The 12,669-nt window shown below is 31.0% G+C and overlaps 1 long non-coding RNA gene across 1 annotated transcript in view; it reads right to left on the bottom strand.

The window, feature by feature from the left end:
- The window catches only part of LOC106688519 (uncharacterized), a 2,388-nt gene extending 1,465 nt beyond the window's left edge, over nucleotides 1–923 (bottom strand). The window contains exon 1 of the long non-coding RNA XR_001344331.2: nucleotides 828–923. This is a non-coding gene — a long non-coding RNA (uncharacterized lncRNA). The remainder of the gene's footprint in view (nucleotides 1–827) is intronic.
- Between the last annotated feature and the right edge of the window lie 11,746 nt (nucleotides 924–12,669).

Raw genomic sequence — 12,669 nt, 5'->3', positions numbered from 1 at the left:
ACAATATTGACTGATATGGTTGTCTGTCAGCTGACATTGCCCAGCTGGAAGGCCGTAACATTGTTTAATATAGATATATTTAAAATACAATATAACAACAATTGTACAATACATATGTATTATAATAAAAAAATATATTTAAAACTCCTTTAGCAATATGAAGCATATTAAGGCTCATGTATTATTAAAAGTAGTTATAACATCTGTAACAATCTAGCATACAAACGACTATATATATTTTTAATATATTGACATTTACAACTGTATTTAAATAAAAATTCATCTAGTAAATTTAATGTTAGATTAAAATGGTATGATACAGACATGCAGAGAAACTGATATCACTCTAATGACAATTCTACTTCTTATTTCCAGGTGCCTTGGTGGATTGTCAGTAATGAAAGAGGAAGCAAGGTTAGAAACTAGAGGATTTGGGTGGTTAGGGAGTTTATAGTTGAAGGATTGACATCAGATTCTGGGGAGGTAAATATGGGACATTAAGGTCCTTATGACAAAGTAAGGAGCTTTGAGGATTTTGACTATTCCAAAAAAGAAATACAATGTTACTGTCTTTAAAAGTGAAGATCGTATTTAGTTGTATGAGTTGGTTTAATATTACAAATATATTGAATTTATAATATTTTCATAACGGGGACTGAAACTGGTGAGGAGGGGGGGTCGGAAGATATCTATCGCAAATCGAGGCCAGGATAAGATTGATTCGAGTTTTCCACCTAATAATCTGTAAGCGCCCTAAAAATTATTGTCAGTTTGGAATTCTAATTTATTTTTTTTAACCATTCCTAGAAAATAATATCTGTACTTACTCGTATTTTTTTCGATTTGATAGATCTAAATTCCGAAAATACTAGATAGCTGCTCGAAATGTAAAGTTAAACTATTTCTGAACAGTTAGCAAAATAGGTACACGATCATATGGCGTAACAATCAATTATAAATTACACATGTTAGTTAATTAATTACTTTCATATTTTAAAATTATTTATACTTGGTAAGACATTTTATGATTGAAGAATATCAAAAAGCTGAAAAAAACGACTGATCTTTTAATAATAACAAAAGTGGTTATTTTTCTTTCTTGGCAAGAAACGAACCTCTTCTATTCATCTCTATGCCTTCCTATCCAGCGTTCCAGGATGATGTGGTCCGTGTCGATGTTATGCCTCCATCCGTTCCAATTCTCTGCCGCGTCACGCCTGAGATAAAAGACAGTTGTCATTATTTATAATTTTCAGTATTGGACCATTTTCATGTTGCCCGATCACTTGTTTCTTGTTAGTAGCAGACAGACCTCCAAATTCCTCTTCGTCCAGTCCTCTGACATCACTACTTAGTCCTATTTTAAAACCAGAGGTACAGCTTTGGTCTGGGATCCGACTGTAAGATATGAGAACAATGATCTCGATCCGGTGAGTGGAGTGGAAAGGGAAAAAAAGAAGAATTAAAAAAAAATGGATTCCTTCTCTTAAAGAAAAAATTCACAAGACCTCCGGAGAGAAAGAAAGTTCACCAACAGAGGCCTCTGGTTTGGATCTCGCGGTACAATATCGAATAGATCGAGGAGCTTCTTGGAAGCTTTGGTGTTAGCATCAGGGATGATTCAGCCATCTTGGTGGAAAATATTATTTTGGACTGTCTGGGGATCTTACATCATCACCTTTATTGCAATTAACCCTGATAATATTAATTTGTGTGTTTTTTTTAAACCTATATGTTTGTGTGTTCTGACTTATTTATTCATTTATATATTCTTTAAATTTATGTATTGGTTTTTCATAAATTTATTTTATTCTTTTTTATTTTTTAGCTTCTGTTCTGCTGTTGTGATTGTTTTGTTTCTACTTTATTTATGTGTTGCAATTTATTGATGATTTCTGTTAATATGCCAATTGATCAAACGATTGTTGCGATCAGTGGAGAGTTGAGGTATGAAGTAGTGAAACAGGGGTAATAATGTATTTGGTGAATTGGTAAATTGTTATTTGGCTTTGTGCGAGGAGAAAAAACAGATACATGAATATAAGAATGAAAAAAAAATGTTTGTTATGGAAAAAAATTTATTTGAAGAGTATTGTATTTAGTTTATTGATAATTATTGTTTGAAAAATGGAAAATGTTAATGTATATATGTCCAATTCATCCAATGTATGTTATACAGTTATATGTTATATGGGCTATGTTTTAAAGTAACCCAATGTATTTGGGCAGCATGGCCAAATAAAGTCTTTCTCTCTTATATAATCTTATATCGTATTTAATCTTACGAATCATCGATACGGCTTCACAAATTTTATTTTATTATAGTGCTCTTATCTTATTGTAATATTAGTTCTAAATTTTACTAATTTTATTTTATCCTTATTTCTTCATCTACGTAGTTTGGCAATATTAATTTTACTTATTTTTTTTTTATATATTATATATATTGGAATTATATTATTTTTATTTCCTTAGTTATTTAATTTTTTGGTAGGAATGTGATTATTTATAACTATTACTTATTACCCAAAGTTATGGCAGATTATAATACTTATCAATAAATTAAAAAAAGTAAGCCTTATGTAGCAGTAGTGTCATGCCTGTGTCATGCCAGGCTTCACTCATATCACGATTCATAAAGTACCTTAGTTAGTTAAGTACCTAGGTAATGTTTAGTTTGTAAGAAGTATGTATAAAATCTTCATGTAACAGTTTATTTTACAGTATAAGTTAATCGTAAAGTCTTTACCGTTGTTTGAATCTCTTATGACCTGTTTTCTCTCTCCGCTTCTCTGAGCCCCTGGTCTCCCAAACTGCTGGTTGGTCTTCCATTCTTGCATTCACTGCTCTCCGAGAGTCTCGCCATGGACATGTTCCCGATATAATGAAGTCTTTGATATAGTTAACAATATCCTCATTGCAAGCAATAATTTTTACCTCGGCATTATTAAGGTACTGGTATGAAGGCAAATTTGATCTCCATTTCATCTTGCAGGATAACAAACAAAGGATAGAATTTTTATGTTTCTACATCATTCCAAGCTCTACCATAAAATTTAATCAAATCTTACATCAGGTCCCCATGTTGTAATAGTTTCCCATTTCAATATAATCGTAGCAATGAAGGAGTTAATAAGACAGTTCAAATATTAAATAATTTTTTCTGTAAAATCTTAATATATTTTTTAAAAATTATTTTCACACCTTGAACGTCTATCATATCACATTAGCTTTTATTCTCACCTTAAAATTTAAATTCTAAAATCCAGAGCAGTTGGTGCATAATTTATTTTCTCAACACACCGATTAATAATAGGGTTGAAGCAGCATTTGAAAACGTCACTATGGGATTACCGGGAATGAAAAGGCAGACTAACTATAAAGACAAGTCAACATCATCAACATGCAAAGATGTTATTTCTTGGATCGAAGAAATCGGATGGCAAGACTGGCAAGATGAATGGGTCATAACGAGAGACAAGTTGAGAATGGTCCAACAGATAGTGAAACGTCCAACCAGAAACTTGAATCTGCCACTGTCATCTCCTGAAAAAAAAAAAAAACGCACCGATGTGTCACTACTTCGGAAACGATCTCTCCGTTAAGTCTATTCTCACTGAATATATTGCTCAGGAATCACACCGATTCCCTTCAGTTTTACAGGAAATGATAAGAGGAGAGCCCACAATAATATCAAAACTTTTTCTCTTTTAAAAAAAAATTACTATCTATGATCACACATAGTCTAACTCTAATTCCAGCGTGTATAAGTGGATGCATAATTTAATATAGTAAATTACTCACTATGTCAATTCTAATTGTAACTTTATAAAATGTAAATTGTAATTGTAATTTTCTCACTTTGTCACTATGTAATTGTAACTTTGTGAACATGTCAATTATAATCGCATTTATAAATCCAGTGTAAATGGGCCTAGTGGTCGAAACACTTAAATCAATTTTTAAAAAAGGGCAAATTTGGTCATGCTAGAGGAGCAAAAAATCCTTGTGTTGAATGCCCTATTGTCAGCCAAGATGAACTGAGCTATTTCTTTCCTTTCATAGCAGGGAAGATCAAGGTATGTGATATAGGAAACGTTTTCAAATTTGACGTCAGTGTCACTCTAACTCTTACTTTCTTGGTGTTTGTTTTCCTGATACTTTCTCAAGTGGACTTTATTATGTATATGTTCTTCTTTAAATTAATTCGAAGGCACACCTCTGATTCTTGGTTAAGGATTATTCCACAGGCTTCTTTGAGCATCTGCATTCATGGCAAGGAGCATAAATTTCTTAACTTACTACATCCTGTCCATCACCAGGTTTAAATAGTTTCGCTGACACCTTTATCTAGATTATTGGATTAAACAAGGAGGCAGTGACCGTCGGTTTACCTCGGTTTAACCTTTATTATAGATCAAACTGATTATGTTTCCAACTAGAAAAGAATCAGAATTGATGAAGCCTAATAACTCAAGCTGAAACTTACATTAAGCAGTAAGTTTCATTATAGTTCTGTTTTATTCAGAACCAATATAACTTTGCTCTTCTAGTTCAGATTCTTAAAAAGGTTTAATTAAAAGTTTATTCCATGTGCATATAACATAATGCTTATACTTTCATGATCTAAAAAGGCAAAATAATTGTATTTCATATTTCAATTTGAATATGTAAATTGCTTAAGATAACGGAAAGAAGAAGTCTAATAGATAAGAAGTCACTGCTTAACTTATCTCACTGGAAATTTGTTTTGTATATATGACTACAAATAACAAAAAAAAAATCATATCCAGACAGTGAAATGAATTAAAAAATAATATATATATATTTTAATAATATATATAACAAGTAAATTTTCTGTAGGTGACGTAGTGACATAATACAAACATATAGAGAATCTGCCCATTGATAGAACTCCAATAACATTTCTAGAGGAGAAGATCTCTAGGCCATTTCTTTTCAGACACCTAGGAGGATTGTTAGGTAATGAAGGAGAAGCCAGGTCCAAAGTGGATTTGGATTGTTGGGAAGTTTATCATGGAAGGATTCGTATCTAGTTCTGGCGAAATTGGCAACATATGAGACTTTGAGATCCAGATGGATGACTTGATTCATTTCAAAGTAAGGAGCATTAAGGATTTTGGACTGTAAGGATTGGATTCGTGAGGAATTTGATGGTTTAGTTGAGCCCCAAAGCTAATTAAAAAAAATAAAAACACTAAATTGTTAACCTATAAAATGACAACAGAACAGTTAAAATAAAAATAGCCTCCCTGACATAATTTCTAAAAAATATCAAAAACTATATTGATTGTTACTTATCTTATTGACTTGGACGATAAAAAGCACTGAAGCACCACTTTTTGAAAACTCTTTCGTATAATCACGAAAGAGAACTTCAGCCTGGCTTCTTCAACTTCCGGAGAAACAGTATATAGGAAGTAGAGAGAACCTAGTAGGAACCTTTTAGCTGGATCAACACATCTCCGAAAAGTCTAGATAAATATTTGTTATTTGTCATCGGCAAGGCATGCTCATGTATTATATTAGATAGTCCTCATAACGGTTTGTAATATGTTTATATTTATTTATTGACATACATATATTAGTCATATAAGTTGTTGATGATAGTTATTCGACTGTGTTATAAATCATTAAGTAAAAATAACCCATGATGTACTGCAGCATATCAAGTAATGCTTCATTTTTTTATTTTGACAATAATAAAATCGATTTGCATATTATCATAATATTTTATTAATTACTATATTTTTTGTGATATATTTTGTTATTATACTACCTTGGTTAAGTATTTCTTACTAATTATCGGTTCAAATACTATTATATAAAAAAGTATCCATCTGACCAATAGATTTTTGATTTCTCTCATCTATATATGGAGTATCTAGTATTACTTTCGCTTAGCAATATATAGAATATTATTATTTTACTTATTTATATATTTTCAGTCAAAAAAATAAATGAAAAGTAGCAACTATCCTAAAGTTAGTGGAATTATACTTAACACAACTGTAAAATAAGCCATCGGTATAAAATGTATGAAGTATTACTTTCACTTACCAATATATGGTATATATAGTAAGGTATTGGAACTGAGCAAAATTTAGATAACGAGTTTTCGACGGAAATAGTCGTTTTTAGCTCCGCTGGAATCCAATAAATCTAATCTGGAATGAGCAACTATTTCCTTAAGTCGCCATGCCAATTTACAGAATCGATTTTACTCGTTTTTTTAAACTTTTATATGACGCGATATGATTGACGATTATGATTAAACTTGTGTCCATGCGCAATCGAGTGGTGTTGGTGTAGTTGCTCTAGGTCTTATCCACACTGAAATAGTTTGACACATTGACTGCCAGGGCCATCGCATATACTGTCCAGGTTATGTTTACCAAGAAAGTGCTCTCGGTACTCCAACCTATTCCTTGGTGGCCTCAACATGGGTATTTAGTGTTATCACTACCTTCATGATAGCAGCATTGGCTGGCTCGAGTCGATGTCGTTTTAAAAAATATTATAGAACTAAAAGCAAAACCTTAGCACTTTACTTGCTGAGTACAATTTTCATGCGCATCACCATTTAATATTCATCATAATCAACCATTCTATTTGTAGAAAAATTTATTTTTATATTTAAAATAATCGAAGATAAATTTATTTATTTAATGTGATTTACAACTGTACAAATAATAAATACAATAAGTAAATATGTTGTATGTTTCATATACACTTGAAAATCTTGGGATGGAACTTGCCATTGGTGGTACTTCAAGCATTAATTTAAATTAGAAGGTCCCGTGGCCATCTTCTTTTCAGACGTCTCGGAGTATTATCAGGGATTGTTAAGAATGAAAGATGAAGAATTGATGGGTTAGGATGGGTAAGGAGTTTGGAATGAAAAGACGCATATCTGTTTTGGGCCAAATCTGCAACGAATGGGATGTTAAGGTCTTTGTGAATGACTATTTGTAACGTAATAAGGAGCATCAAGGATTTTACGTAGGATTTTGGATTGTAAGGATTGGATGCGGGAGGAATTTGATGGTTTGGTAGAGCCCCAGAGCTCAATTCCATATGTCCAAATTGGTATAATTATCGTAGTGTATACTAATTTTTTGTAGTGAATGGGAAGTTTAGAGCGTTTGTCAAGTAAGTGTTGTAGCAATCGGAATCTACGAATAGTTTCTTGTCGTTTCGGTATTGAGTGTGGATTCCAAGTAAGTTTCTTGTCAAGATGGAGTTCTAAGTATCGAAAGGATAGTGTAGGGCAAGAAGTCATGGGTTTACGACGAAGGGTAAATGTAATTTGGTGGGATTTATTGGAATTAATTTTAATCCTCCAGTTTTGGCACCATTCTTCAAGGGTGGTAATGTGGGTTTGGAGGATACAATGTAAGGATCATTGTTCACTGACAATAGACATGTGTCATCGGCATACGTGGTGAGGATAGTGTTAGGATGGGTTGGGATGTCAGCTGTGAAAACTGTTTAAAGCTATATAGCTAGATAGCTAAAAGGCGTTAGTGGAGTATTTAGAAAGGATACTGTAGGACAAGAAGGTTAACGATGGGATTTGTCAGGATATATTTTGATTCTCCAGTTTTGACACCATTCTTCAATAGATGTTATGTGTGTCTGTAGTGTTTGTATTTATTGATTTTAAATGGCATTATATTTGTATAAAATGAATTTTTTTTTAAATTATTGTGTTACAGAGACTTTTTTAATAATCATTTTTTATACATCGATTTGTCTGTTGTTTATACAACTGTATAATACATTATAGTTGCATAAAATGTTTTATGATATGTAGTTTTCAATTTTTACCCAAATTATTTAGTTATTATTAATTATAAGTGTATTATGAGGAGAAGATGGTTGGGGTGCAGACAGAAATAACAAAAAAAAATTTTAAAAACACTTCTTGTTCAATTGTGCAAACGTTTCCAGAATTTCCAACCTTCATCGGGACTACTTATAGGAGATCGGAAATCTTAATCTATCATTCACTTAGATTTCCGATCTCCTATAAGTAGCCTTCATGGAAATCCTGGCCGAAACGTTGGCACTATTAAATCTTTTTTTTATAACTTATTTGTTATTTCTGATCGTACCCCAACCATCTTCTTCTCACATATATACATCACAGTCAACAATATTCTCATCATTATAAATGTATTTCACTTTTTCTAAGTAAAAATATGTATTGATAATACTTCAAATTCAAAAAATATTTCTATTCAATTTTAAAATTATTTCACAAGTTTACATTTATAAGTTTCGATTTATTCAAAACCAATCTTTCCCAAGAGAGTGACAGCACAGGTGTAATCAGGCGTTTCCTCGCCCAGTGGCAGGACCGCGATGTATACGGCACTACAAAAAGGACGAGTTTCTCTTAATTGACTTTTACCAGATTTCTGACATATTTAAAAAAAAAAAAAAAAAAAAAAAGCGAATATAAAAATGTAAAAAAAAGAAAATGGGACCTGGGTCCGTTTTTACATAACCTGGAGACAGTCAAGGTGTTATAAGGGCTTAAATGTCAAATATTCAAAAACGTTTCTCTAAAGCACTTTCAATTTTGTTGTGATTTATTTGAAAAATTTACAATGTTTCATTTATCAGCGATAAAATACTGATAAATACGACATATAAAAAAATTTAATAACTATAGGAGAAAAAGAATTTTTATCCCAGCGGCCAAGACAAAAACCAACTGATGGTTGGTCGATGGAAAAAGCCAAAAGCGACCATATTAATTAATGATACCGTATATCTCACAATTACTTAAAGATATGAATGAAGTAAGGAAAAAATAAATGATCCTTCTATGGGACTACAATGCAGAGAAAAAATAAATAAATGATATGAATTTCGTGTTTGTGTGGGTTAATGTTATGCACGTGCTGAAGTGAGTAGATCCATTTATCAAATATAATACAATAACTCTCTCAGGGAGTTTGTTTCTGTAGATTCAAATAGAGATAATTTTCCCGACAGTTGAGCAGTTCTCTGTTTGGAAGAGTGGAATTGTTCAAGGGCTGTTATGGAAGGGACTAATGTTGACCCACTCTCCAGTTCTCTTATACAGCAATAATTAATTATCTAATGCTTAAAAAAATATTGAAATTAACAAATGTAAGAGGAATATTCAGCAATGTGTATCTTCTGTTTCTAAGTGATTAAAACTTTTGTCTGTATCAATAGGAATAAAATGTCTCATCTAACCCGAAGATTCGTTGTTGAAACTACATTAATAAATCTATGAGATCTGCATTCAAAATGGTTAGTACTTATTATTTTAAGCGTTTGAAATAATTATTATTTTTAACAATAAATTTTGTAGTGACAGTTACTACATAATTTAAAAAATTTAAATCTATGAATAACTATTACGAAGCAATATACAATTTTAAAGATAAGAGATAAATTAAGTAAAATATAAAATCCAGTTATTTCGCACCAATTTTTTATTGTTTTAATGAAACTATGCAAAATTACTAGTAAAGATTGGTGAGTCTGCCAAGTATAGTTAGGGAGAATAAGAAATGGAGGCTCTTCTAAAACTTTTTTTTAAAAATATATATTTATTGCTATTTACAACTGTACATTATAATACATTTAGTAAATCTGATCTAAGTTAAGTTGGAGTTTTGCAGGCATGTAGAGAAACTATCCATTGGTAGCACTCTTACATTAGCTGGTCTCGTGGCCATCTTCTTATCAGGCTCCTTGGAGGATTGTCAGAAAAGTAAGAGGATGCAAGATTAGAAACTAGGTGGTTTGAGAGGTTAGAGAGTTTATAATGGAAGGAGTGATATCTGGTTCGGGCTAGATCGGTTACATAGGGAACATTAGGTCTTACTGTATGGTTTTAAAATGTAAAAAAAAAAATAATATTTTTTTATTCGGAGCTCCATAACGGTAAAACAAAACTAGAAAACCTAACAGAACATCATTAAAGCTGAGTGAATTTACTAAAATATGAGCAATATTTTTTAAAATAAATAAATACATTTTTTTGAAAAGTAACATTTCATGAAACTGAAACCTTAATGATTTTGAGTCAATCTATAAGCACTCAAATTAAAGCTAGCTTAATGTGCTATGAAGTAGTTTATGAAGTTTGATAAAGCCGTGGCAGCAACTATCATGGTGTAAACTTTTTGTAACTGGAGTTGCTGTCATGAGCTATTTAATGCCGTAACAATACTGTCGTACTAGGATAGAGTGTGAAAGCTAGCAGTACATGCTGAGGTATTTAGGCTACTTTCAGTTTAAAACCAGTGTCACAGTTACTCATTACTGTCACGGCAACAGCTATTGCAGCAAATATCATGATGTATGAGAGTAGCATCATTGTATAAGAGTTACTGTCATGAAATCATAAACTATCGTAATCGTAATGGCTGTCTAACGCAGTGGTGAAGCTCTCTTAAGCCTCGTTTAATCCAAAAAATGTTTATATAACTTATAAATTTTTACATTTTTTATTGGAAAAATAATCCACCTTAATCGATCTATAACCGATCTAGCCCGAACCAGATATCAATCCTTCCATTACAAACCACCCATTATCACTAGTTTCTAACCTTGATTCGAGTCCTAATGTAAAAATGTTAATAGAGTACTACTAATGGATAGTGTCTCTACATGTCTATATTATATTATATAGTATATTCTAACATTACATTTACTAAATGTATTTTTATGTATATAACGTTGTAAATGTTCATAAATGAAAATATATTTTATAGAGAAATATACTTTCATTGGATATCGAGAAAAATGCTGTTACTATTTGGTCTGTATCGTAAAATATTTTAAAGGGAAAAAATATTATGGTTTATGAAAAAAAAAAACCTTTCATATTAAATTTTTATAATTAATTTTGGATTTAATTTATTTATGGGCATATTAAAAATTATTGATATAGCATATAAATTATAAACGAAAAAATGTCAGTGTAATGATAGGTTTTGTCAGAGAGTGGTATCATTCAATAAATAATTTATTGTTTTGATATGATTGTTGATATTGTAACAATAGCGGCTGCTACAATAGGAGATATGCAAATCGTACAAGTCCTCTGTTATAAATACTCAACAACTTACGATAGACATCAGGCAGTTTACAATGAAGGTCTTCATCCTAGCAGTTGGTGTTATGTGTGAGTCCAATTGTTAATATTATCAATAACTACAATAAGTTATTACACTCGTAGCATCTACTCACTACAGGATTCACTCACTTATTACTCCAAGTCAGTTGTTTCATCCCAATTGTTGATTACTTTAATGAAAACTATGTTTAATTACTAGTCAAAATTGATGAGTCTGCCAAGTATAGGTAGGAGGAATAAAAAATGGCGGCTGTTCCAAAATATTAATTTTTCATTCAGAGCTCTATATTTTAAAAACTACAACACTAGAAAATCTAAGAGAACGTAATTTAAAGATGAGCAAATTTCCTAAAATATGATCACTAATAGAGCCATTTACGCCCAGTAGTTCCCGAAACAAAGTTGTTTTTAAAAATAACATTTCATAAATTATGTACTAGAAAGTCAGTAGTTAATTTATTTTGAGAAATCTATATCTCAGGAAATATGTGACGTACAGATGTCTATTAGCACTTAAATTAAAGCTAGTTTAATGAGCTATAAAGTAGTTTATAACGTATATCTTCGTCATGGTAATAGTTTTTAAATGTAACTTCGTAGGAATAGTATTTTTAATGATATTTACTAAAATAAATTGATTTCTTATTGTTGGAAAAAATTCATATGCAAATATCATAAAAATTATTACTCCTACGACGATAAACGTCATAAACTACTTTATAGTACATTAAACTATCTTTATATATAGGAAGATGGTCAGGGTTGCGGTCAATAGTGAAACAAAAATAGTTTACAACTATTTATTTTCCAACGTTTCGCCCCACTTTGCAGGGCTTCATCAGAGCTATAAAGATACCAAATGAAACTATGTTAAGATAAAATGATAGAAATAAAAATAAAAAGATACAATCAAAAGAATAAAATATAGAATAAACTATCTTTAATTTGAATGGTGTTAGATATCTGTACGTTAATTGGTTCCTGAGATAATAATTTCCTATAATAAATTCATCCAATGATTTTTCAGTCTATATTTTATGCAACGTTTTTTAAATAAACTGTATCACGAGAACTATTGATTATAAATAGCTCTATTAGGGCACATTTTTTGGAAAATTTGCTCTCCTTCAAATGATGTTTTATTAGATTTTCTAGTGTTGTTGGTAGTTTAAAGGATATTAAGGTAGGAATAAAAAATTAATTTTTTTGACGTTTTGAAACAACCACCATTTTGTATTCCCCATAACTATATTTGGCAGACTAACAGTTTCTTTAAAAACTAGAGTGTAATAACTGACTTGTTTTCCCACAGGACTTTTGTACTGATGTTTATTTATTTTTTTTATTTCATTTATTTATTGATATTTACAACTGTATAAAAAAATATAACCAGTAAATTTGATCATAATGACATAATGATATGAAACAGGATGTAGAGAAACTACCCAGTAGTAGAACTCTAAAAACAGTTTACAATATAAGGTCACGAGGCCATCTTCTTTTCAGGCGCCTCGGAGGAT

This window comes from Halyomorpha halys, unplaced genomic scaffold, assembly GCF_000696795.3.
Source record: "Halyomorpha halys isolate HHAL.00 unplaced genomic scaffold, Hhal_1.1 Scaffold1146.1, whole genome shotgun sequence".
NCBI lineage: Eukaryota > Metazoa > Arthropoda > Insecta > Hemiptera > Pentatomidae > Halyomorpha > Halyomorpha halys.
This window is presented reverse-complemented; position numbering and strand designations above follow the sequence as displayed.